We start from the raw sequence: 27,110 nt of genomic DNA on the forward strand, positions 1-27,110 counted from the left end.
TTGCAGTCCACAGAGTCTTCTCCATTGCGTACCCTCATTCCGCAGTGGAGCCTTCCCCACTGCACCCCCCAGCCCCTTCAAGGGGAACTTGCTCACTGCGCTCTCCTATCCACTACTTGCCCCCAACCCCTGCGGTCGAGCCTTCTCCATCCACCCCTTCTCTGCCGTCTTCCTTCCAGCCACTGCAGTGGAACCTTCTCTATTGCCCCACCTACTCCGCTGCTGACCTTCTCCCCCAGCCGGTGCAATGGAGCCTTCTTCACCGCCGGCCCCTCCTCCGGGCCCCGCAGGAGAGTCTACTCCACTGCCTGCCCCCTCAGCCCCTGCAGTCGTAGCCTCCTCCACTACCCCGCACTTTCTTCACTGCCTGCCTTATTCCTCCCAGCCCCAGGCGTGGAGCGTAGCCACACTGCCTGTTCTCCCCAACCCCTGCAGTGTAAAGCCTTGCGGACTGCTCTCCCGTCTTCACTGCCTGTCTTTTTCCCCACCCCCCACCCTTAATCCCTGAAGTATGGAGTCTTCTCCACTGTCCCCCTTCCTCCACTGCCTGCCACCCCCTTAAACCACTGCAGTTTGGAGCCTTCCTCACTGTCTCTCTGACTCCCCAAGCTCTTGCAGTGGAGACTTCTCCTTCTGTGCCCCCAGTCTGTACTACTGCCTATTGTGTTCCCCCTCCAAGAGCCTTTTCTTCACAGCCTGCCTCTTCTTTCTCAAGCCCTGGAAGGGGACCCTCTGCACTACTTTTCCCCTTTGCTGCCCCCTCCCCTACCTTCTGCAGTAGAACCTTCTTCCCTCACACCTACCTCCAGGAGCCACCTTGTGTTGTCTGCCGGGTCCCCATCCTTTACTCCACTGACCCTGCAAAGGTTGTATTGCTTCCTAATTATCTGATGGGAGCTTCCCCAGCAAGTGCTTTTTTCCTTAAAGGCAGGCATACTAACTCCCTTCAACCTAGGATAACTAGCTTGCCCTTGAGTAAGTGAGCCTGATTCACATCTCTCCATCTAATGCTATCCAGTCACTCTTATTTTCTACAGATTTTCCCAGTTCCTTTGATTTCTACCCAAGAGATCCAGTGTTAGTTTTATCCCTAGATTCTTTCGATTCATTTCATAGTCTGTATATACACTGTTTCCCTTTTTCTCCTTCTGCACACACACACACACACTCTTTCCCTCTCTCTCTCCCTCTCTCTCCTCTCTCTCTCTCCCTCTCCTTCTCTCTCTCTCTCTCTCTGCCTCTCTCTCCCTCCCCCTCTCTTCCCTTCCCTCTCCCTCCTTTCTGTCCCTCCCTCTCACCCCTTCTTACCCTCTCCCCTTACCGGGCTTAGTGGTAGTACCCCTTCTTCCAATAACTAAAGGGAAAGAGATCTCTAAATCCTTAACAAAAAGAGGAGTCCTCCAAATCCTTAACATTAACCTGAAACCTACCTCCTACCTAACACACACACTCACCCCTTCTCCCTTCCTATCTTCACTTTGTCTAATTTCTTGGTATTGACAAAAGCCCTATCACCTATATCCTGGTTCTAGAGAGATTTCTCCTATCTTCTCACTTCTAATCTTACTGTCTCTTAGAATTTTCCTTTGTTTATAGTTAATACTTGGTAAATACCCTTCATTGGTCAAACTGTTTAATTTAATCCATAGAATCCTTATATTTCTTATACATTAGGATGCCATTCTAATACTTTTTTTTTATTAGTTTCGGCAAATAAGAATCTATAGTTTTTCCATTTGCAGTTACCCATACTGTGCTTTCTTAACCTGGGCAGGTCATTGGAGAGAGGTAGAACAGAGTAGCTAAGGAGAGGGACATATATATGCAGAACCCTTGCTGGTCATGGAACAACAGGAATGTCCTAAGAGGGTTTCGCTTGAGTGTTAGAAAATCCAGAATTGAATCATGAAAAGCATGGAGAATAATAGCCAGGCACTTTCTTTCGTGTTAACTTTCTTCTTTTAGTTTCAGCAGTATCTCTGGGTTGAGTACGGAAATATTGTCACCAATAATAGTGGTAGGGAAAAATAACAGTGCCTGTTTATGTTCGTAGTTTGAGGAATTAGTGTATTTTTATTGGGAAACAAGACAAACAAGTAAAGTGTATATGGAGTGAATTTGAGTTATTAACAGTATTGTGGTCCCACTCCATCTTGAGTTTTGAGTTGTAATCTTTTTTTCCATTTTTAAAGGTAGTGATTTTCTTTTAGACCTAGATATTAACATACTAGAAATTTGAACCAGTACTTCAACCTTTGTGTATGATTATAGATGCATGCATACAGATGAGTAGATTTGAGGAGTTGTATCACTGAACTAGTACAGGCTGTAAATGGAAGGAAAGATTCAGTAATAATAAATAGCTATTAAATGTTTCAGGCCAGACAAATTCATTATCTAAAGGAGAGTTTTGGTCACATTCAAACAGTTAAGAAAATGGAAAATTATTATAAGGGAAATAAAGAATCATGCTTCTCCTAAAATACTTTATTCAGTTTTCATACAGAAAAGATACAATATGTCAGAAAATTGTTCAAGAGGATGCTTATGAAGTGGAAGATGGTCATTACACAGCAGCTTAGTAAAGGAGGAGGAGATGGATAGGAGAGACTACTTTGCATTGTTTTTTTTTCCCTCTTCTTTAAAAAAAATTCAATTTTATTTCATTTTTAGTTCCAAATTCACTCCCCCCACATTTCTCCCATCCATTGAGAAGGCAAGAAATGCAAAACCCTTTACAAATATGAAATCATTTTGCATTGATTCTAATGTTGTATTTTAATCTTCATTTCCCACTCCTTCCTTCCTTTTTGTAAAATGAAGGTTGGACTTGATCTTAAAATTCCCATGTGCAATGTAATGTGGCAGATACTGGGGTGATAGCCTTAAATGGATCACTTCATTGGTGCAGATCACCATTCATATCATACCCTGTTTGATTATCCATGTTCTTCAATGGATCCTCCACAGAGGATTTCCCTAACATCCTGTGGGTATGAAAACCATGTTTGCCCTCATTCTTACTGTATAAATGGCCTATCACTTATACTGGTTCCAAAATCCAAGGATCTGGGTTCAAATCCTGCTCCAATGTTTACCACCTTGTATTTCTTCTAATCATTTAACCCTGGGCTTAAGTTTCCTCATCTGTTAAATGAGTGGGATAAGTGCAAAGTCCTTTCCATTCTAGGAATGTGAATCCAGTCAATCAACAAACATTTTAAGTGCCTGTTATTTGCTTGCCAAACATTGTGCCAGGTGTTGGGAATATGAAGAAAAAAAATAAAACATTCCCTTCCTTCAAGGAGCTTACGTTAAATGGGGGAAATAATATGCACATATATGTAGGTATATACAAAATATAGGAGGTAGCTGGATAGGGGAAGGCAACATAGCATATGGCAGGACCAGGAAAGTCCATGCAGAAAGGGCTTGAACTGAGCCTTGAAAGAAATCCAGGGTTCCAAGAGTCAGAAGTAAGGAGTAGGAGTATTCTAGCCATGGGACATAGAAGCAGTGCAAAGACAGAAATGAGATGGAGTATGTTATGTGAAGAAGAGGAATGAAGCCATTATGCTGGATCTGTGTTCCCATTTCTTGTATGTCAGTATGCAGCCAACTACCCACTGTGTGTATCTGTATGCCCTAATTACAAAGGGTAGATTGTAATGGTAGCAAAATCAGTGCTGCAGGTTTTGAGCCATCTCCTCATTTAACATATTCTCCAGAACTGGAGAATGGGTCAGGGCAGGGGATGTTTATTTGTGAGGTGGAACAACAGGGAGGAGGTGTGGAAAGAGAAAAAACAAGTCTTCTCCCACTTTTCTTTAGGGGAGAGGAATCAAGCAGTTATGATCTGTATAGGTGTGTAGGGAAAGGATAGTGCTGCAAGCAATTGGCTCCTGACATGTATTTACCATTGGAGAATGTAAGGAAAGTAGGGTGTTAAAGCTTATGCTTGTTTCCTGACATTGAAGTAGGTGTGTATTATTGATTTATTATCAGGCAGAATGGTGGTAGGGAAAGGGATGTTAGGTTCATTTAAGTTTAGTGCTTAGGTTTTTACCATCATCACCAGTCTTTTATCCTGTACCCTCTCCATCAATCATATTGAGTCCAAAAACTCATCTTCTGTAATTGTGCAAGAATGGGTTATGACTAACACCAATTACCACTAACCTTGTGTAAGTTTCTTAAACTGTGGGTTCATTGTCTCCTCCATAAAAAGAGGTGGGTAGGCCTAGTGATTTTAAAGGTCCCTCTCTAGTGTCATTAGTCTGACGTTCAGTGAAATGAATTGGTTAGGACTGGAGTGATTGCAGACAACTTGTAATTGATAATGGTAATCACAAGAATACTACTTTCAAAAGGTGTGTGTGTGTAGGTAACTTGTAGATATTAACTGAAATACTATTTAAAAATTTTGATCCTAGGGAGGATGAGAAATAAATGGGTTTTTTTGTTTTTTTTTAAGCAACTGGGGTTAAGTAACTTGCTCAAGGTTACACGGCCAGTTATTTCTGGGTGTGGTGCTGAGTATCAGAGCCCGGATTCGATCCCAGGTCATCCTGACTCTGGGGCTGGTGCTCTTACTTGCTGAGCCACCTGACTGCCTGCCCCATAAATGTGGTTTTTTTTTTTTTTTATGCTTGCTTTCTGTGATTCAAAGGCTAGTTCAAATGCTAGTATTCTTTTTTCCCCTGATCTCTTAAGCCGGAAGATTGATTTCATTTGTTTTTTTTTTTAATTCTCATAGTACTTTGACATTTTATTTTGTTATCATACTTGTTTGTTATTAAGTGCTTTTCTTCATCATTACTTGCCTGACATCTCAAACCAAACCGATGGGAAACGAACCCCCCTGATATTTTCTCTTTTTCTGTCAATAGCACTACCTGTTTGTCACTAAGGTAAGAATCCTGAAGTTGTCCTTGACTTCACTGGATCACACACTCTCTGTCACTGTATCCAGACAGTTAGCAAATGATGTCAGTTCTTTCACAGTACTTCTTGTTCATGGTTCTTCTTAGCTTTTTAATTGAACTCCTGACTTCCAGACTTTCTGTCCTCTACTGCATCCTCTAAAGCTGACAGTTTATATAGTCCTAAAGCATGAATCTGATCATGGTGCTCTCCTGCTTAAGAACTTTGAGTGGCTACCTCTTGCCGTTAGGATAAAATAAAAATTGTTTTGTCACATAAATCACCTTATAGTCTGGCTTCAATCTATGTTTCCAGGTTTATTGCATGTTATTCCCTGTCATACTTTCTCTATTCCAACCAGAATGGCCTATTTGTAGTTTCCTGACCTTGGCATTCCATCTTCCTCTTCATTAGCTGTTCCCCATACCTGGAATACACTCCCTTTTCATCTCTACTTTCTAAAATTCTAACTTCTTTCAAGGAAGTTACGTGCCAATTCCTGTGGAGAAGTCTTTTCCTCCCCTTAAAAAAATTTAATATTTTATTTTTTCCCCAATTGCATGTAAAAACAATTTTTAACATTCATTATTTAAAATGTTGAGTTCCAAATTCTCTTCCTTTTCTCCTCCCTTTCTGAGAAGGTAAGCAGTTTGATATAGGTCTTACATGAGCAATCATGCAAAACATTTCCATGTTAGTCATATTGTGAGGGAAGAAATAGGATCCCCCTCCACCTCAAAAAACCCAACAAAACAAAACCCACCAAAAAAAGTGGAAAATGGTATGCTTTGATCTGCATTCCAACTCCTATCAGTTCTTTCTCTGGATGTGGATAACATTTTTCGTCATGAATCCTTTGGAATTGTCTTAGATTGTTGTATTGCTGAGTATAGCTAACTCATTCACAGTTGATCATTGTACAGTATTGCTGTTACTGTGTACCATGTTCTGGTTCTGTTCACTTTGCATCAGTTCATATAAGTCTTCCCAGGTTTTTAATCCTGCTCATCATTGCCTGTAAGAAATATTATTTTTATATTAGCACAATAGTATTCCATCATAATCATATACCACAACTCATTCAGCTAATTCCCAGTTGATAGACATCCCCTCAATTTCCAATTCTTTACTACCACAAGAGCTGCTATAAATATTTTTGTACAAATAGGTCCTTTGGGGAAACCTTTTCTGATTCTTCTGATTAGTGTTCTCCCCTTTCTCTGATTTTCATTTACATAACGTGTTCCTTATAGACTCCTTAAGGCAGTAATAATTTTGTGGTATTGTTTTCATATCTTCAGTGCTTTCTGGCTGCTTGTTGGGGTTAGATTTCATTATAGTCCACTTCCCTTACTCTCCTTACTAGATTTATGATCCTCATGAGGAGTAGTTTGACATAATGAAAATCTAGCAAGAGGGAAAATTATAAAAGTAAAAGAGTGATATAAAAGGGAAGGAGACTGGATAGGAAGATTTTTAAACTCTAGTGTAAATGCTTCACTGTCTGCAGTGGGTTTAATACATAATCTAAATCACTCCCCCCATGGCAAAAATTAAGGTCTCTTTAATCAAGATTAGTTGAATTTCGAACTAGAATCTGTGAAAAAACATCTTATAGAATATACCAGTTTCAAAATATATATAATATATAAATTAAATCTATTAAATACTTAACCTTGTTGGTAAATAACTTTTTAAAGAATTGAATTGTTTACTGCCTCAGGTTAAGAAATCACTTTTTTCCACAAAAAAAGCATTGATAAAATACCGTTGTAAAAATTTGTTCTAGGTCCTTTGAAGGGAGGTAGAGAGATCATCTTATATGGGAAAATAAGAGCATCCTTTATATAGTGAATAGTGATTACTTGACTAAGGACTAAGTGAACCTTCAAATGCCTTCTGACTGAACATACAAGATTCAATTTCTTAGGAGTCAATAGGGAAAAAAAGAGCACCTGACAGGAAGCCAGAGAATCTTGGCTTTGCTCTGTTTCTGCCAAGCTGGTTGAGTTTGAGTAGGTCATTTTAATTCTTTGAGTCTCTCTTATGTGAAGTTTTTGTATTGGCTTAGATGATTGATCTCGAAGTTCCTTTCCACCTCATAGATTCCATCATTTTGTAATATAGTCCTTCCCTTGAATAATAACCACCAACATTTGCATATGTTTTGTCACAGTTTATGGGAGTGAATGGAATCAGTCACAAGGTATTTATTGAGCACCTAATATAGACTCAGTCCTGTTCTTTACAAAGCAACATACTGATAATGCAAGTTAATATGCTATAAATAATCTTAACTGATAAGGAGAAAATGAGTGATCAAAATGGGTTAAGCTTAATCCAGGAAATAAATCACTCTTTGAGATGAAATATTTTGCCTACTCTTCTGTTGTCCTCCTTCCAGGTTTTAATTTCTATTGATCGTTTTTAAACCATCCTTGCTTCTCAATCCCTACCAAAGCAAGCCAAACCTTGTAACAAAAAAGAGAAAGAAAAAAGAAAATTAAGCACCATATCAAATCTGATTGGTATATAACCCTCCACTTCTACAAGGAAGAGAAGGTGGTACTTTGTCATTGGAATCATATAGCATATAGTTCTCATTTTTTCAGGTTCTTTCTACTAAAGCTGTTGTAATTGTGTGTGTATTGTCTTCCTGGTTATGTTTATTTCACTCTGTATATGTTCATTTGTCTTTGCTTCTCTGAATGCTTCATAGTCATAATTTCTTATAATTCAATAGCAATTATATCACATTCATATATCACAATTTGCTCATTCCCCAGCTGATTTTACCTAATCTTTCTAAGGTTTTGTAATGGAAATGCAAATTTTTAAGATCTTCCCTGCCCCTAGGCTAAAGTGCACCTGGAGCCTGGGGTGGGAGGCTTGTTTTTCAGTAGACACTTTTTGATTGGCCAGTGGATCCAGAAGGTTGTTACATTCTCTGAGCCAGGAGGAGGCTATATAAACCCTGATTTGAGGCTTTGTTTTGGGGTTCACTTTGAGAAGTGTTCTGTGACTTGATCAGATGAGACTCTGGGAAGCCATTGTTGAGAGCCCCCCTGCTTTGAAAAACCCAGCTGTTGATTTGGTATGGATGTAATGGTTGGACAATTTGGAAATCTGTCTACTTGATCTGTTTCTCTATCTTGATAATTCTGCCTGTATACTCTGAAGTTCAGGGTGCTGACCTTTTTCCCCTGAACTATGTAAATGAAACATATTTGACTGATTAAAGAAGTAAGCTTGTTAACCCATTTTGAGTTGCTTTCCTTTAACAAAGCAGATCTAAGCAGCCACCCTAAGGACGATGGGGTGCTTGCTGCTACAGGTTTATATGTGTGTTTGTATATAGTCTTAGAATCATGGAATTTCTTTAAGAGCTAGAAGGGACCTTACAGGCTATGTAGTCTTATTCTTATCCATAACTGACCCAGAATGCCTGTGCAACATCCTCTAAAATATGGTCATGTAACCTTTGTTTGAAGTCTTCCTAATAAAGGAGAACATGCTCCTCCCAAGACAGCCCATTCCCTTTTTGAATGATTATTGTTTTCACAATTCTTATTTCTTAAACCATTTAGGAATATCCTGCAATAGTTCCATGCTCTCTTGAGAATTCACAGGGTCATCTACCTCATCAGGTATATGTTAATTTTCCTTTTGTCTTGTATAACTGTCTGGACTTGTTTAGATGATCTGGAAGTCATTTTCCCTTTTGTTAGTATCTTCCTTGTTGGTTTATGCATTCAAGGTCCTTAGCTGAGTTTCCTTCCTCCTGAGATCTTAGTTTCAGTCTTTTTTTCCTTATATTCCTCTATACTTCCTGATTCCTTCCCCTGGGTGGTGGTTTTCCGGAGGCCTAGGCCTCAAAACTATCTCAGTTTCCTCCCATATTGGGCAATTTAAGTTTCACCACCCTTGATCTCTGCCCCCAGTAACTTCTGGGATCTACTGAACTTGTCTCTTTTGTTTCAAGGCTGTTACACAAATGCTACGCTACAATAGCCTGCTGGTGATCTTTCTGCCTCAAAGTATCTATTTTCCTAAAACTTAAGTCTGATCATGTCACCCCTCCCACCCCACCCCAATAAACTCTAGTGGCTTCCTATTGCCTCCAGGATCAAATACAAAATGCTCTTCATGACCTAGCCCCCTCCTATCTTTCCTTACATCTTATTCCCAATACACTCCCTGGTAGTCTTTGATCCAGTGATACTAGATTACTGGCTGTTTCTTGGACAAAATATTCCATCTCTTTGACTGGGCATTTTCTCTGGCTGTTTCCAGGTATCTGGAATGTTCTTTCTCCCTCATACTGGCCTCCTGGCTTTCATTAAGTACCAGCTGAAATCCCACTTCCTCTGAAGCCTTTTCCAATTCCTCTTAATTCTTCCAGTGCCTTCCTTCTGTTAATTAATTATTTATTTATTTTTTGGTGGGGGTGGGGGAGGGAGAAGGGCAACATGTTTACTTTAATCAGGCAAACATATTTACTTTACCTAGTTCAGGGGGAAAAGGTCAGCGCCCCCGAACTTCCGAGTATACAGACAGAAGTTACAAGACAGAAACAGATCAAGCAGACAGGCCTCCAAACTGTCTGACCATTACATACATCCATACCTAATTACAATTACCAGAGAGGGAAGCAGCAACATCTGGGTTTTTCAAAGCTGGGGGGCTCTCAACGGCTGCCCAGAGTCTCTTCAGATCAAATCACACAACACTTCTTTTGAAGTAAGCCCCTTCTGTTAATTATTTCTATTTGTCTTGTGTATAGTTTGATTTGTATGTATTTGTTTGCATGTCATTTCCCCCAAATAGATGGTAAACTCCTTGAGAGCAGGGACTGTCTTTTGCCTCTTTTTGTATTCCCAGCTTTTATTTAGCACAGTGCCTATCACATAGTAGGTGCTTAATAAAAGTTTATGAATTGAAGCTTGCCCCAAGTTCCCTTGTTACTCAGTTTTATGGCTGAGTCCTGTTGTATCACAGAGCACTGCCACAACGCAGTCCCAGCCATGGAAAGCTTCTTGCCTTTTGATTTTCTGGACTGCAGGAAGGGTGTGAGGTTCAGAGTTGAGTTCTGTTGCAAGCTTGCAACAGGGTACTTACTTACTGGTGGCTGCTTGGGTAGGAGAGGCTGAGATAGTCTTTAGGGTATTATCTTCTTCTGACATTTTTATCTATTTAGGGTTTGGGAGACAGCTGGAATAGCTATGCATATGTGGGCATAATTTTTATTTTGGAGGGGTTTTAAAAGGTGAGGATTTGAGAAAGTGCCTAGCCTTCTAGCTTGTTGGTCATATGATTTGTTAAGAAGTATTCTCTTTATAACAAGTCTAAATCTCATATTAATGTCTTACCCTCCTTTTACATGACAGCCCTTAAAATATGAAGCTGCTCAAGCTATTTAAGTCTTTTCTTTAGGGTAAATACTCCCAGTTCTTTTACCTAAATCTTGCATGGTGTGTTTTTTAGTTCCTTTACCATTCTGGTTGCTTTCCTACAGACTCATTCCGATTTGCTTGTGTTTTTTTTTTTCCTTTTTTTATTTTTAAGAATAATTTTTCCCAATTACATGTAAAATTAATTTTTAATGTTTTTTAAAAAAAATTGAGTTTCAAACTCCCTTCTTCACTTCCCCTCTCTCTGAGACGGTAAGCAATTTGATATAGGTTATACTTGTGTAATCATGTAAAACATTTCCATATTAGTCATGTTGTGAAAAAAAAAAACACAGATCTTCCCTCTCCCACCCAAAAAAAAAAACCAGGAAAAAAATAAAGTGAAAAATGGTATGCTTTTATCTGCATTTGGACTCCCATCAGTTCTCTGGAGGTAGATAGCATTGTTCATCACCAGTCCTTTGGAATTCTTTGATCATTTTCTTGCTGAGTGTAGCTAAGGCATTGTACAGTATTGCTGTTACTGTATACAATGTTCTCCTGGTTTTGGTCACTTCACTTTATATTATTTCATGTAAGTCTTCCCAGGTTTTTCTGAAATCATCCTGCTCGTCATTTCTTAGAGCAATAGTATTCCATATATATATATATATATATATATATGTATATATATGGAATATATATACCACAATCATATACCACAACTTGTTCAGCCATTCCCCAATTGATGGACAACCCCTCAGTTTCGAATTCTTTGCTCTCTCAAAAAGAGTTAACAGAAATAAATGATTTTCCTGAAATTTGATACCTATAACTGATCACCATTCTCTAGATATGACCTGACCCAAGACAGAGTATATGCACTTCCTTTCAGTATAGCCTAGGATAGTAGCTCTTTTGCCTGTCATGTTACCCTGATGACTCATTGAGCTGGTGGTCTAATAAAACCCCAAGATCTTTTTCATATAGCTATTTTCTAGTTTAGCCTTCTCCATCTTGTATTTGTGAAGTTAATTTTTTTCGACCCCATGTGTAGGACTTGAAATTTTAAAGGGAGTCATAATCTTTTTCGATTTTGTTGAGATTTTTCTGGATATGGATGGTTGTGTCAAGCATATTAACTTTCCCTCTAAGCTTCATGTCATCTGCTAATTTGGTGAGCATGCCATTCATTCTTTCATTAATTGATAAAAATTTCGAACAACATGGGGCCAAATATAGCGCAGTCCTTAGCATGCCATAAGACCCCCCCCCCGTATTGTAGACCCATTAATTCTGTGTGTCCACTTATTTAACCAGTTCCAAATATGCCTAACTGTAGTGTCATCCAAGGCTAAGTAATTAGTTCATATATTTTATTTGGTTAAGTAGTAGGAGAGGCAGTGAAAACTTTGAGCCAGTGAGGTGATGACATCACATCTGCATATTAGAAAAAAATATTGGTGGCATTGAGAATGGTGAATTGGAAGAGAGATTAGAGGGGAGGCTAGGTGACTCAGTGAATAGAGCACTGGCCCTGGGGGCCTTGGGGGCCCTGGAGTCAGGAGGACTAATTCAGATCCGGCCTCAGACACTTAACACTAGCTGTGTGCCCTTGGGCAAGTCGCTTAATCACAATTGCCTTGCTTTCCCCCCTCCAAAAAAAGCAAAAAACAAAAAAAAAGAAAAGAAAAACTGGAGGCATGGAAACCAATTAGGTGTTGAGAAATAATCAGGGCCAAACTAAGGTGATTGCAGTGATAATATAAAGGAGGACACAGATGTGACAAAATTATGGAGGGAGGTTAGTTGACAGCTGATTAAATGTAAGTAGTGAGGTAGTAGGAAAAGACGAAGATGATTTACTTTGAAACTTCATGTTTGGAGGATGGTGGTATTATTAACAGAAACAGGAAAGTTTAGGAGGGGTAGGTTTTGGTGGAGAAATGATAAGTTTAGTTTTAGACTTGAGTTGAAGCTATCAAAGTGATATTTTACTGGCTATCTAGGAAGCACTTGAAATTGGAAGTCATATATATATAGAGGTGATGGTTGCAGCCGTGGGAGTGGATGAGCTCTCCAAGGAAGGCATTGTGAAGAAAAGAGGGGACCAAGGACTGCACCTTCTGTGTATACCTACATTTTGGGGGCCAGCGAGTGATGAAGAAAAGCTGGCCAAGGAGATTTTATTGTAATTAGTGAGATAAGTAAGAGGAGAAAGAGAGAGTACAATGGGAACTCTTTCAAAAAGTTGTGTTAGAAACACCCAAGAAAAATTAGGTTGGGGCCTATATCTTAAAAAACAAATCCATATCCTTGGTATTTGTGTTTTGGGAAAAAGGTTATTTCCTGTTTGGACTCAAGTGAGACTTGATAATCAAGGCTAGGTAAAGGAGAAGGGGCATAGAGAATGGACAATTATGTGAAGCTTGATTGTCCGGGAAAAGAAGAGGGCTGTATTAATGTTAACCTGCTTGTGATGCTAAAAGAATTAACTACTCTCTAACTACTGTCTAGTAATCTAGAATTGCCCCAATCTCTATTCTGAACAATTTTTCCCTGTAATACACAAAAGTTCTTAAGCTGCTGAGAGGTAGCCTGTAATTAGGAAGACCTGAGTTCAAATCCAACTCACTCAGTAGATACATGACCCTCAAAAAAAATCACTTAACCTCACTGTGCCTCAGTTTCCTCAATTGTAAAATGGGGCTAAAACTAGTGCCTACCTGTCAGGGTTGTTGTGAGAATCAAATATTTGTAAAGCTTAACATGTACTTTCTTTTTTTTATGGAGGGCAGTTGGGGGTAAGTGACTTGCCCAAGTTTACTCGGCTAGTTTTTTTGTGTGGGTGTTAAGGGTCTGAGGCCAGAACAGAACTTGGGTCCTCCTGACTCCAGGGCTGGAGCTTTACTCACTGCACTACCTAGCCGCCCCAACATGTAATTTCTTAAATGTTTTCTTTCTTCCTTCTAGTACTAAATATTTCTAGCTGAAAGTCACAAAGAAATTGATATTGAGTTAAACTTAAAAAAAAATAAAGGCCAAACTTAAAGTTCAGGAATTTTGGTCAATTGAGTTTAACAAACATTTATTAAACGCCTATGCTGGATTGGAAGACACTAGACTGCATTATTATGCAGTAGTTTTATTACATAAAGGAGATTCGAACAATTTAATAAAATCTAACACTCCATTTTTATGAGTGAAGAAAGATATTTTCATAACACTGGATACTTGAAATTTATATGATCCTTAATATTGCAATTGTATTATCTGCTGCCTTCATAAACTGGCGTATTAAGAGTTGATGAAAAGTCCTTTTATCCAAATTTTGTGAGAATCTTTTGGGAGTATCTGTTGGTTGTCATCTACTATTAAAGCAAATACTGTAGTGCTGTGTGTGTGTGTGTGTGTGTGTGTGTGTGTGTTGGTGTGCTTTCTGTTTAAAGAAATAAATGAAGATCATTGCTTTTGAGCAAGATTGTATCCAAGGAATCCTATATCCTTAGAGCAGGGGTTCTTATACTTGGGTTCGTGAGCTCAAAAAAAAATATTTTTTGATAATTATATTTCAATATACCTGGCTCCCTTTGTATTTTATGCATTAAAAAATATTATTCAGGGGCGGCTAGGTGGCACAGTGAATAGAGCACCAGCCCTGGAGTCATGAGGACCTGAGTTCAAATGCAGTCTCAGACACTTTACAGTTACTAGGTGTGTGACCTTGGGCAAGTCACTTAACCTCAGTTGCCCTGCCTTGCTCCTCCAAAAAAAAAAAAGCGAAAAAAATATTCAGAGAAGGGATCTATAGACTTCACCAGACTGCCATGCCACAAAATAATATAGACTTCACCAGACTGCCATGCCACAAAAATAGTTAAGAGCCCTTATTCTAGTTTTAGTATATGGTCTAGAGCAGGGATGTGGAACCTGTGGCCTGGAGACCACATGTGGACCTCAAGTGCAGCCTTTTGACCAAATACAAACTTGTAAGGCCACAGTTTGGATTCAGCCAGAAGGCAGCACTTGAGAGGGCCACATGTGGTCTTGAGGCTGCAAATTCCACATCCCTCCCTGGTCTAGAGCTTAGGTTTAAACTGTTCAGCTTTTACTGTGGGATAATAGAGCAAATGGTATGAAAGAGTTAGACAGAAACCCACATGAATTTAGGATTCTAAAAAAATGATTATTTCTAATAATAAGCTCAAACTTATTCTATTTGGTAATTACTGAACCACTTCTCAGCTTTCTTTGCAAAGAACACCATTTGCAACATAAGTTGATCTGTTCCTGACAAGGTGTTTGTGAAGCAAAAAGACTGAAGAAAGCTCCTGTTTATATTTTAGCTCTAAATATTGGTTGAGAATCTACAGAATTTCTGATGAGATTAGTTCTAGCAAACATTTAAATGCTATGATGTTTTTTTCTTAAGACTCTGTGCTAGGCTCTAGATCAGAACTATTGTTGTTTAGTCTCTCCAACTCTTAGTGATCCCATAAACCATAGTTGTCCATGGTATTTTCTTGGCAAAGATACTGGAGTGGTTTTCCATTTCCTTCTCCAGTGGAGCCAGTGGATCCTTTTCTCTGGCAATAAGAGGTTAAGTGACTTGCCCAGGGTCATACAGTTAGGATGAGTCTGAGGCAGGATTTGAACTCTGGTCTTCCTGCTCTATCCACTGAGCTACTATTTCTAGCTTCCTGATCAGAGCTGTCAAATTCTTTTTTTTTTTTTTAAGCAATTGGGGTTAAGTAACTTGCTCAAGGTTACACGGCCAATTATTTCTGGGTGTGGTGCTAGGTATCTGAGGCTGGATTCGATCCCAGGTCATCCCGACTCTGGGGCTGGTGATTTTACTGCGCTACCTGGCCGCCCCTGCGCTGTCAGATTCTTAAAGCTGTTAATAATAATTCATTTATATAGTGTATTTACCAATATATAGATTATATTTGTGCCTTGTTAAAAATGCTTTCCTTGCAAAAGTATGTGTGAGGGTAGTCAGTGTTAATATTATCCCATATTATGGATAAGAAAATTGAAATTTAGAGAAGTTAATACCTGAATTTCATTCCAACTTTTCCCTTACCAGGCCATCTCACACAGATGTCTACATTTCGGAACCACAGATATTCTTACCATGTCACTGGTCTGCTCAAAAAGTTCCCATGGCTTCTTTTTTGCCTCTAGGATAAAATCCAACCCCTCTTTTTGTAATTTAAAATTTAAAATCCTCCACAAGCATAATATCAGTCTAGAGACTACACATTTCTGCAAGTCATTTAACTCAGTTTGCCTCAGTTTCCTCATCTGTCAAATGGCAAACCGCTTTAGTATCTTTGCCGGGAAAACCTCATGTGTCACTGAGTCTCTAATAACAACAGCAAGCCAATCTAGCCTACTTGTTGTTACTAATAGTGACATTTCATCTCCCAGCTCTGACATAGGCTGTTTGTTCCCCTATGCCTAGATTCCAGTCTCTCCTCTCTACCTCCTAGCTTCCTTCAAGGTTCCTCCCAACCTCTCCTGTAAGATTTTGCTAATCTCCCCTTTCCAAGTTCTCTGCTGCCTCCCCCCCCATTACCTTGTATTTTCTTTGCCTGTACTTTGTATTTATTTATGTTTAAGTGGTGTTTTGCACAGTAGAATGTAAACTACTTGAGATCAGGGACTATTTTGAAGGGGGTTTTTTGGTGGACTGTTTTTTTTTTTTTTTTGTCTTCGAATTCCCTAGCTCCCTAGCATAGTGGCAGAAACTTGATAATAGTTAATAAACATTTGTTGATTGATAATCACTAGACTAACAAGCATAAAACTTGGGACTTGAAACTGTCTTTTCTTCTATACCATACTGCTTTTAAAGGGAACTTTCCCTTTTAAAATGGAGAAATAACCTTGATAGCAAAAAGAAAATAGAAAGGGAGGAAAGTATTTGACAAATGGAAGATTAATTGTGCAAATGATCCCATTTGTAAAAACTCTACCTAACCTGATTTTTTCACTGGAAATTCAAATCCAATCAGCTTTTCTTTTTGAAGTAGAAATACTTTAATAATACTTTAGTATTATTAGTTTCAATTTATGATTATGATTCAATTTATATGATTAGTTTCAATTTATGTAAAATTTTTTTATTTTTAAAGCAATAAGGTCAATGCTAAAGCACACAGATAGGCACATTACCATCCTTAAATGGATGAAATCAGCTTTTCTGGTGAATTATCACTTAGATATGCTGCTGGTAAAACTTTTTTTTTTGATTGACAAGAGTCTATTCAGGTCCAAAAATTAGTTTTGAGTTCATTTTGTAAATAAGGAATATAGAAGTTGAGTTGGAAGCGGAGTGACTGCTATATCTGTTTTGTGCCCTTGTTTTACGGACAGCCATGATTTCAACAGTAATATTCAGCTTACAATCTGTAGCACTTTTTTTTCCTTTTTTTAAAAATCAATTTGTTTGTTTCCTTTTAGTTTACAGGATTCAATTCCACAATTCCTTGAATTTCACATTTTGTCCCCCTCCCTCCCCTCCCCCCCCTGGCGGCTTATAGTCAAGTATAGGATCTGTAAATACTTTCACATTATACATTGGTCAGGTTATAAGGACGGATTGTACCAGCTGGAATGAAAAATGGTAAAGAGGACATAAAACCAAATAAGAGAATGAAAAAGATCAGGTATTGTGCTTCCACCTGGATATAAACTTAGTTCTTTCTAGTTCTTTCTCTGGATGCACATTTTTCTCTCCATCATGGGTCTTTTGGGATTGACTTATATCACTGCATTGCTGAGAAGAATCCAGTCTATCAAAGTTGGTCATCACACATAACGTTGTGTCTGTAATTGTGTACAAATTTCTCCTGGTTCTACTCTTCTCACTCAGCATCAGTTAATCTGTAGCATTCTAAGACTTACAAAACATTGTAATTGGATATGTAGCATTAAGGGTAGTTTAGAACCAAATTCTGCTACAGAGCTATCCACAATTACTTGGTTTGGAAGAAAGTTTCTTCCAAAGAATGTTTCTAACAGAATGTGCTATGTAATATACAACCAAGTTTATTCATCTAAGGTAATAAATGCCATTTCATGTTACTACTTTCAGGTAACAGTCACTTTAGCGTGCAAAATTCAAAATGGCTATTTGATTATATCGATTGTATACTGCATATGTGAAATAACTCTTCTCTTAAATTTTTTAATTGAAAAATTTTTTTACATAAACTACATTTTCCAGTATGCCTTCCCTCCACCTCCTTAGAGTCCCATTTTTTAATAATGGAGAATAAAAAGTTCAGAAAAACTATCATATTAATAAAAGTCTTGACAGTCTACCCAGTGTTCCATACTTACAGGTTCCTTCCCCTCTTCCCCTAAGAAAGATGGGAGGAAGTACCTTTTTATAATTCTTGAGCTAAACTTGATCATATTTATATCTTTACAGTTTTCAGTTTTTATTGTTTGTAGTTTTTTTCATTTGACATTGTTGTGGTAATTTTACTTTGAATCTGTTCATGTAAGTTGCTTATATTTCTCTATCTTCCATTAAATTAACATACCACAGTTTATTTAGTTTTTTCCCAGTTGTATATTTTTAGCTCTTTCTAAGGACCTTTTATCATTGACCTCCTATGGGAATATACTCAGCAGAGGAGTCCCTGGTTCAGAGGGTTATGATCATTGTTGTCACTTCCTTAGTATAGTTCTAAATTGATTTCTAGAAAGTTTGTACCAGTTCACAGTAGTGTGTGTGGCTTTCTATAACTCCGTTGACTCCAGTTTGCTGGCTGTGAAGGTGAAATCTCAAATATTTTGATACACATTTCTTAGTGTTCTTTTGAGAGCTATTCCTAAGCTAACACTTATTCTTCAGGAAATGGTTTTTGGTTTTTAGTTGAGTGTTGATACTATTATCAGATAATGGATGCAAAGATTTTTTCCCCCCATTTTAATGCTTTCCTTCTTATCCTAGTTGATTTTACTTTCACAAAAGCTTTCTATTTCATAGGATTAAAATTAATTTTATCTTTTGTTATCTTTTATGATCACCTCTTTCACTTTTTAAATTAAGAATTGATCATGTACTTTTATTTTTTAATAATTTATTTATATTTAGTTTTCAACATGCCCTTCCATAGGATTTTTGAGTTTTACATTTTTTTCCTCTTTTCCTCCTCCCCAAGATGGTGTGCAATTTGATATAGACTCTACTTATACATTCGTATTAAACATTTTCACTTTAGTCATGATGTAAAGAAGAATTAGAACTAATGGGAGGAACCAGGAGAAAGAAGAAACAAAAAAAATGAAAGAAGAACAAATAGCATGCTTCTATCTGCATTCAGGCTACAAAGTTCTTTCTCTGGATATGGATAGCATTTTTCACGATGAGTCTTTTGGAGTTGTCTTAGATCCTTGAATTGCTGAGAAGAGAGAGCTAAGTCTATCAAAGTCAATCATAGCACAGTTGGCTGTTATTGTGTACAGTGTTCTGGTTCTGCTCACTTCATTCAACATCAGTTCATATAAGTCTTTTCAGGTTTTTCTGGTTTGCTTGTTCATCATTTCTTACAGCACAATAGTAATTACATTCATATACCACAACTTGTTCAGCCATTCCCCAACTGATGGACAATTTCCATCAATTTCCAGTTCTTTGTCATCCCTAAAAGAACTGATAGAAATATTTTTGTATATATAAGTCCTTTTCTCGTTTTTATGATCTCTTTGGGATACAGACTTGGGAGTTGTATTGCTGGGTCAAAGAATATTATGTACAGTTTTATAGCCCTTTGGGCATAGTTCCAATTTGCTTTCCAGAATGGTTGGATCAGTTCACGACTCTACCAACAATGCATTAGTGTTCCGATTTTCCCACATCTCCAACATTTATCATTTTCCTGTTTTGTCATGTTAGTCAGTCTGATAGGTGTGTTTTGGTACCTCAGAGTTGTTTTGATTGGCATTTCTCTAATCAATAGTGATTTAGAGCATTTTTTCATGACTATAGATCTCTTTAATTCTTCCTCTGAAAACTGTCAGTTCTTATCCTTTGACCATTTATCACTTGGGGAATGACTTGTATTCTTGACTGAGTTTTCTATACATTTTAGAAATGAGACCTTTATCAGAGACACTGACTATAAAAATTTTCTCAGCTTTCTGCTTCACAGGTACTTTTAAAAAGTATTAAACCCTGAGTTACACTTTAATCTGTACACAATGGATTTAGAGACAGAACATGGGTTTGGAGTCCTTAAATTTTAAAAAAGTAATTGACTTTACATGTTAAAAATGAGAACCTTTCCCATATATACAGTGATATGCGAAAAGAAGCCATGAATCTCCATTTCATGAAATATTTTCTTTAAAAGTATATAAAAGTTCCACATATCTCTTTCAAAACTGCTTAATCAGTACTTCCTTGTGAGCTTCTTTCTGTTCTCTTTTGCATTATTTAAAATGGTGTTTTTTGGGTGTAGTATTATTACTAACCCTCACCTTATATCCCCTCCCAATTAAAAAACTGAGAAAAGAGAGGAAACCTTTTAAACAAAAAGTATAATCAAGCAAAATGAATCCATCACAGTGTCTATGTTCTTAACAATGTAACATGTTTTCATCAGTCCTCTGGAGACGTGTTTGGGCATTGCATTGATCAGAGTTCTTAATTCTTTCAGTTTTCTTTGCAGTGTTATTGTCCTTGTGTAGATTGTTGACCTGGTTCTGCTTGTTTCATTCTGTAGCATTTTGTGTTATCAAGGATTCTCTGAAATCATAATAAAAAAAATTTTTTTTGCTTTTTTGGAGGGCAATTGGGGCTAAGTGACTTGTCCAAGGTCACAGGCTAGGTTTTGTGTGTGTTAAGTATCTGAGGTTAGATTTGAACTCAGGTCCTCCTGACTCCAGGGCTACTGCTCTATTCACTGTGCCACCTAGCTGCCCCTCATAATTTTTTTATATTCTATTACTTTCATGTACTGAATTTTATTCAGCCATTCCCTAATTGGAATCCTCTTACCCCCTTAGATTCTAGTTCTTTGATTCCCATCCCCCCCCCCCTTTTTTTGTTCTTTATTTTGTCTGCCTTTAGGATCAGGAAGTTTATTTTGCTTGTGACTAATAATGACCTTCCTTACCTGGTAATATTCTCCCTCTTTAACCTCCTTCTCCCCCCATCCTCAGTTGTTTACCTATTGAATCTGATGTATTTCTCGGCCAAAGTGTTTTCAACTCCACTTTGTTCTTTTTTAGATAAGAATGAAATGAATCTGGTGTCTGTTTCTTCCCTCCCCCTCCCCCCATGTTTGTATATGCTTTTCTTACATAATATCCATAAACCATTTATATATTCTTTGAACTCCTTGCCTCAAAAACATAACAAAACAAAAAAACCCAAACCCATATAAATAACATTTCTTGATCATGCCTTTAAAGATTCCTGGAGAGGAAAAGAGTCCAGGTACTGAGTCCTCCCAAAACTGTAATTCCTTGAGGCATTTATAAATTCCTGGACAAAAAGAAAGTCATAAAAATGAGACTTTTTTTTTTTTAAAGCATAGGGTTTTTTTTTTTGAATAATCAGAAAAACCCTTAAAGTGCCCCCAAAATGATATTTTTTCTATTAAAATCATATTCAAGAGATTAAGAACAAAAAGAAAGAAAGAAAAGAAAAAAGATATCCTATGAAATTATTAGAAATGTAGGATGAACTATTTTTGGAAAATGTCTCCTTCAAATCTATACACTTTTTATGTATTCCAGTTATGAGAAATTCTGCCTCCTTTCCCAGTTAGTGTGTTATTCAGATATCACCTGCAAGATGTCTTTCCCAGCCGGCCCCACTTCTTCCCTCTGAGACTGCCTCCTATTTAATGTTCCAGTTTATCCTGGATCACAAGGCAAAAAGTATCTATGAGAAGATTTGAACTCAGGTCTTTATGACTCCAAGTCAGGTACTCTATCCACTATGCCACATACTTGTGCTAATTTTGGCTTAACAACACCAAGAAAATACAGATGCTCCATCAGCTACCACCACACTATCCATCAGTTACAGCAAATGGAGAAGTTTTAAATGCTGTGGATCAGTTCACTTACCTTGGTAGTACTTTCCAGGGATGTACACATTGATAATGAGGTTGATAAACGAATGCCAGAGCTAGGTCAGTGTTTGGGAGCTTAGAGCTATAAATATGGGAGCTTAGAAGAGGTATTCTACCACACTAAAGGTCTACAGAGCCATTGTGCTGACCTCATTGTTGTATGCCTGTGAAACCTGGGCAATCTGCTAGCACCATACCAGGAAACTGAATCACTTCCATTTGAATTGTCTTAGGAAGATTCTCAAGGTCACCTGGCAGGATAAGGTACCAGACACTGAGGACCTTACTCGAACTAAACTGTGTCAAGCATTCAAATTCTAATGCAGAGAGTGCAACTATGATGGGCTGACCACATTGTTCCAATGCAAAACATACACTTGCCAAAAAGACTATTTTATGGAGAACTCACACAGGGCAAGCGTTCACATGGTGGTCAGAAGAAGCAATATAGGGACACTCTTAAAGTTTCTCTTAAGAATTTTGGAGGGGCAGCCAGGTGGCTCATCGAGTAAGAGCATGGACTTAAGTGTCGGGATGCCTGGGGTTCAAATCTGGGCTCAGATACTTAGCACCACACCCAGAAATAACTGGCCGTGTAACCTTGAGCAAGTAACTTAACCCCGATTGCTTTAAAAAAAAAAAAGAATTTTGGAACTGATTGTGTGACATGGGAGACACTGGCACAGGACTGCTCAGCATGTTGTGCCCACATCAGAGAAGGTGCTGTGCTCTCTGAACAAAGAAGAATTGAAACAGCTCAAAGGAAACACAGTATGTGCAGATTTGGAGAATCCACCCCAAATGTTCACACAAACTGTTTGTGCCCAACCTGTGGTAGAGCATTCTGAGCTCGTATTGGTCTGATCAGCCACAGTTGAAACTTGACTTTAGCATAGTGATGTCATTTTGGTCCTCTTTGAGAACAAAGGACAACAAGCAGACCAACATACTATTTATTTTGAATCCATCTTACGTGTATATAGTTGTTTGTATGTTGTCTCCCCAATTAGAGTGTGAAGATCTTTGTGTCCTTACTGCTCATCACAATTTCCTGGTGCATGTTAAAGAGCTTAATGTTTGTTGACTGATTTTCTTCTCTTTTCTTTCAAAACTCTCAAAATAGAGTTGATCCACTCTCAGGACTCTTGTTTTTCTTATTTAATTCCTTTGAAGACATTAAGGTTCTGAAGGGTCATTGATTTTTTTTTTTCCCTCTCTTATTAAAACATTAGCACTATTTCATCATACAACTCCTTCCAACTAATTGCTCAAATAAGTAACATTTTAGGTTTCTTTGGACTCTTGTATTCACAGTTCATTGTTCTTATTCATTTCTCATTTTTTCATCAGAGATATTTAAAAGTCCCTCTATTCCATTTATAACTCAGCTTTGTGGAATAAGCTATTCTTGGTTGTAATCCTTTGTCTTTTTTTCTTTGGGGATATTGTCTTCTCAGATCTCTGGCTTTTAGTAGAAGCTGCCAAATCTTACGTGGACCTGAATGATTTCTTGATACTTGAACTGCTTCTTTCTGGATGTCTACAGTACTTGTCCTTTTATGAATTTTGGCCGTGATATTCCTGGGACTTTACTTTTTAGGATCATTAAGGTGTTTGGCTTTTTTCAATCTTCATTTTTGTCTTCTGGGTCTAATGGATCTGGGCAGTTTTCATTGACCATATCTTGCAGCATAGTGTCCAGGTTTTTGTTTTATAATCATGGTTTTCAGAGAGTATGATGAGTCTTTTTGGTGTTTTTTTTCTTTTTTGCTTTTTGGAGGGCAATTGGGGTTAAGTGACTTGCCCAAGGTCACATGGCTAGTTAAGTGTTAAGTGTCTGGGGCAGGATTTAAACTCAGGCCCTCCTGACTCCAGAGCTGGTACTCTATTCACTGTACCATCTAGCCTCCCCAAGTATGAGGAGTCTTAAATTGCCAGTAGGTAGGATGTCTTAAATTATCTTTCATTGACTGGTTTTCCAGCTCAGGTTTTTTATAATCGGCTTATTAACCTGGACTCAGGAAGATGTCAATTTCAGATCCTGCCTCTGATACTTAGTAGCTGTGTGACCCCACCCCAGGCAAGTCACTAAACTTTTCTCAACCTCAGTTTCCTCATCTGTAAAATGGAGATAATAATAGCACGTACCTCTCAGGGTTGTTCTGAGAATCAAATGAAAATGAGATATTTGTAAAATGCTTTGCAAACCTTGAGTGCTATGTAAATACTATTGTTAATCCATTTTTTCAATCTTGTTATTTTTGTTCTAATATTCCTTGTCTCATCAACTAATTCATTTCTGTTAGATCTATTCTGGCTTTCAGAGATAACATTTCTTGGTTATAATTTACTGTTTTCTCTTCTAAACTATTTTTTCTCTTTCCTCAAGAGCTTTTATTTGATTTTTATCTTTTACTTCATTTCTTCTAGGTGTTTATGTAAGCCTTGTAGAAAAATCAGGTTGTTTTTTTTTTCCCTTTGAGTTATAGTTTGCAGTTACTGAGTTACTTGCCCCTTTTTGGTGAATCTCTAGATCTATGATAATTTTCTTTCTTTTTTTTTTTTTAAGGCAGTTGGGGTTAAGTAACTTGCTCAAGGTTACACGGCCAGTTATTTTGTGTGAGTGTCAAGTATCTGAGGCCAGAACTGATCCTGGGTCTCCCGACACCGGCCGGTGCTCTTACTCACTGTGCCACCTGGTCGCCCCTGATCTATGATAATTTTCACACTTATTTATTCTTCATTCATTTTTCCAACTTTTATTTCCTGGCTTGGGGTTTTGTGCCTGGAGCAGGCTCCACCCTGTGCTGTGCTTTTGGATGAGATGGTTAGCTCTACTTGGAATCATGCCTTGGGGTCACCCAGGTTCTTGGCTGACCTGTACTTGCAATGATCTCCAGCGTTCCCCCCCCCCCCCCCAGAAAGACTGCCCTGGACCTTTGAGGTTTGATCTTGGACTTCAGAGCTTTCTATGGCATCTCAAAAGATGGTGTTAGAGAAATTGGAACTCTGGGATACCCAGGTCAGAGGTGCTGCTTGCCATGGTAACTATTAACTACCTCACTATGAACTTAACCAACTTGGGGGTTAGTGGGTGCTTCTGTTTCTCCTGCCTCCAGGTGGAGAGCTTTGCAGGCCACAAAGGTCTCTGGCTGGTAGCTGATTAGGCTGCTGGCTGATTTGGCGTGTTCGTGTTGTTCTGTGGTGGAAGAAGTTATTGTAGTTTCTCAGGGATTTCTTGATCATGCCTATCTGGTGTGAATTTTAGGTTTTTGCTGGAATAGGTGTGAGGGGAGCAAGCTAGACAGCCAGATTTTGTCTAGGAAGCCATCTTGGCTGGCCCTCACTTTTTTTTTACTGACCTTGTAACTGAAATCAGTTGTCAGTTAAAAGACTTAAATGACAAAATCAGTTTCTTTACCTGTAAAATCAAGTTTGAGAACAGTTGTATCATCTTTCCTAGAGAATTGTTTTGTTCAAAGCGTTCTATAAATGTCTGTGATCGTTACTACCTTTTAACTTAAATACATTTGCATAATGTTTGCCAGTTTACAAACCAATTTCCTTGTTATGTAACAACCTCACATGTGAGGTAGACAGAGTAAAAGGATTTGGATCCCTGGTTTTGCAGATGAGGAAGCAAACTACGGAGGAGTCATGTACTGCCAAGCCAAGGCAACTTCCCAAGGTTCAAAATACCAGCATAGGTGCTCTCCATTTTATTCAGTGAAAAATTAAGAACAGAGAAAATCAAAATATAGCATTATTCAAAATACAGCATTTGCCAAGTGTAATTCAATCAAGTACTACCCCACCCCTGGACATTATAATTCATTTAGTCAATCCCAAAGACCCTCTTCTAAGTACTACTCCACCCCTAGGCTGTACTTTCATTTAGTCAACCACAAAGCCCCTCTTCTCAAATGGAGATTAGTTTCCAATCATAAGTAAAGTACATTCATTTGTTCAATCACAGAGCACAAAAAGGTCAAAAGTTCCCCACCCTTGGATTACAACTGAATAGGCCATCTACCCCAGAGTTACAACAGTAAGCACAGCATTTAATACCCAAAGAGAGGTCTTTTCTTCATCTTGACCCAAGGCAAGTTCTCAGCAATCTTTGTTCCTGGGGAGACAAAGCCTAGCAAGGCCACAAGATACATTGCCAGTGTCTTCATTAATTCATTCTCTGTCTGCAGAACAGTCTCAGGAGCTTTGAACCAACAGCCAGGTTCAAGTACCTCTGCAACAACAGCACTGGCCTTCACCAGTGGACAGAATTCAGTCTGTCTGTAGAACAGTCTCAGGAGCTCTGAACCAACAGCCAGGTTCCAGAACTTCTGCAACAACAGGACTGTCTTTCACCAGTGGACAAATCTGGCAAAACAACATCAAAACAGACAGACAAAGTACCAGCAAAATAGCCATGTCTCCTCAGTCCTTGGCAGCTCTGGGTGGCAGCTCTCAAAAGGCCTGGGCAATTCAAACTGGCCCTCAGCAATCCTCTGAATCTCTCTCTGCCTCCAAGATGCTGCTTCCAAAAAGTTCTTCTGCCTCTCTCTTTTCTTGTGTTTCTCTAAAATTATGTCAACAGCTCCTCCCAGTTCAGCCCTCTCTTTTCACATCAACAAGTCCCTCCCACAAGTGGGATTCACAAGCTCTGGGTTTAACACAATCAAACCAAAAACCAAGCCAATACAGGGGGATCTTTCAATTCAATTACTATTACAGGTCATAACATGGTAACAGGGCTAATCAAGTGGCAAGTAGAATCTAGTGTTCCTGCACTGTGATAGCTCTCCAGCAATCTTTGTTTTGAATCAAAATTAATAAAATCAATATTAATAAAAACACTTTCAAGTGAAGTAGAAGAGCTGTCGTTTATTAACTTAAAAATAAGAAGCCTTTAGTCACGGAATCACAGAACCCTAGAAACAGAAGCAACCTTGGAGATCATCCAGTTTTAACTCCCATTTTTCTGATGAAGAAGCTATGATCTTGCGAAAGAGCAAGTGAGCTAAGTTAGTAAGTAGTAGTTGCTGTAAAGTCAGGATTTGAACCCAACTCCCAAGTTAAGTGCTTATTTACATGCTTTTTAGTAATATGGACACTATGATTTTTTTGGGCGCTCTCATAGGTTTGTACCTGTAATGACACTTTTTAATTGTAAGCTAAGGATGGCATTCATCTTTTATTTATGTAGTACAACATATATGTAAACCCTAATTGTTTTTTAAAAATAATCTCTTATAAAATGGAAATTTTTTTTTCCTTTTCAACTGTGCCATCTACAAAATAAAAGGTAGCACATTGGGAGCACATTGGAGTTTCCATTTTGTGAAATATTTTGGCAGTCTTGACAAAAGATTTTACAAAGTTTAAATACAAAGTATTTTATAAAGAAATGGAGTGAGAAGATCAACTGTAATTAATATTAACCGTTCTAAAAGTATGGGAGAAGAGTTAAATATTTTGCATCTTACATTAGAAAAGTCCTTTATGCAACTTTCTCTAGGTGGGGATCTGTATAAAATTGTCACTAGACTGGTTCATCAGCTTTTGGTTAATTCTTGACAGTTTAGTAACCTTTTGTCCAGCTGTATGTTGATAAGAGTCTTGTGGGTGATGTCGGTTTATGGTTGTAAAGTTCAGATATGTTTTTTGATTAATTATTGGGGGCTAGAAGGGAAGAGTT

The 27,110-nt window shown here is 38.1% G+C and overlaps 1 protein-coding gene across 5 annotated transcripts in view; it reads left to right on the forward strand.

Moving 5' to 3' along the window:
* Nucleotides 1-27,110, forward strand: part of SLC45A4 (solute carrier family 45 member 4) — a 153,687-nt gene that overhangs the window by 957 nt on the left and 125,620 nt on the right. The gene's annotated exons all lie outside the window — the stretch shown is intronic.

The sequence above is a fragment of the Petaurus breviceps genome, unplaced genomic scaffold (assembly GCF_028583685.1).
Source record: "Petaurus breviceps papuanus isolate PSGF00001 unplaced genomic scaffold, PetGlider_PUasm1.0 98, whole genome shotgun sequence".
NCBI lineage: Eukaryota > Metazoa > Chordata > Mammalia > Diprotodontia > Petauridae > Petaurus > Petaurus breviceps.